The sequence below is a fragment of the Eptatretus burgeri genome, unplaced genomic scaffold (genome assembly GCF_056783735.1).
Source record: "Eptatretus burgeri isolate ZD-2024b unplaced genomic scaffold, Ebu_testis_v1 Ebu_testis_scaffold_205, whole genome shotgun sequence".
Classification (NCBI taxonomy): domain Eukaryota; kingdom Metazoa; phylum Chordata; class Myxini; order Myxiniformes; family Myxinidae; genus Eptatretus; species Eptatretus burgeri.
In genome coordinates, this window is record NW_028222155.1 from 1 (window position 1) to 1,336 (window position 1,336).

Sequence of the window (1,336 nt, forward strand, 5' to 3'; positions counted from 1 at the left end):
ATGAGCAAACTGAAGAGGAAATCGGACGTGACGTAACGGCACGTGACGAAATCAGGTCAGGTATGGGAGCATGTGCCAGAACAGCGCGTCGCTGCGTCCACTTTCCGCCGGTACTCCAGGGGCCTCCGTCTGGCCATCCCCCAGGCAGATGCCAGGCCCATCCCCCAGGCAGATGCCAGGCCCATCCCCATCTCCTTGAGATGATGGTCAACCTGTTGCAACCATGAGGCACGTGGTCGGCCCACTGGCCTCCTCCACTCATGAGACTCCCTCGCTGAGAGAATCTGGTGAGCAGGATCAGCGTCAGGAAAACGAGCCACATGTCCATACAGCCGCAACTGACGCTCACGGACTATGCAGGTAACAAATCTCATCCGAGTTTCTCTCAGCAACCACTCGTTGGACACAAAATCCGACCAGCGATAGCCAAGGATTCTCCGAAGAGACCTGGTACCAAAGGAATTAAGTCTCCGTCTCAGATCCTTGGTCAGAGTCCAAGTCTCGCACCCATAGAGCAAGACTGGAAGTACCAAGGACCTGAAGACTCGGACTTTCGTCCTCCCGCACAGGTACCGGCAGCGCCACACCCCATGATCCAGTGAATCCATGACTCCCCAGGCCCGACCCAGACGTCTATTGACCTCTGACTCGCAGCCAGCAGAGACATGAATATCACTGCCAAGGTAAGTGAATCTCTCCATGACCTCAACATCCTCACCACAAACAGACACAGACAGGACAGCAGCATCCAAGATGTCACCGAAAGCCTGGATCTTAGTTTTGACCCAAGAAACCCGTAATCCCAACGGCTCCGACTCCTCATTCAGCACCTCGAGGGCCCCCAAGAGGATGTCTAAAGTCTCCGCAAAGATGACCGTATCATCTGCAAAGTCAAGGTCCGAGATCTTGAAATTCCCAAATGATGCACCGCAACTTGATCTCTCCGACATCCTCCCTAAAATCCAGTCCATACAAGTGCTGAAAAGTGTGGGGGCAAGTACACATCCCTGACGAACTCCAGTAACAACTGGAAATAAGTCAGAGGTGGTACCACCACACTTCACAGCACTCTCAGTACCAGAGTAGAGTTCAGACATCAGATCGATCAGTTTTGGTGGCACCCCACGAAGACCAAGAATCCTCCAGAGGACATCCTGATTCACTGAATCGAACGCTTTACAGAGATCAACATAGGCTGCAAGCAGCCCCTGCCGAAACTCTCGTCTGCGTTCGGTGAGGACACGAAGTGCAAGGATACGGTCAATCGTTGACCTCTTTGGTGTAAAGCCTGACTGCTCTGGACGCTGGTGCTCAAGCAGATGGTGGCGAACCCTAT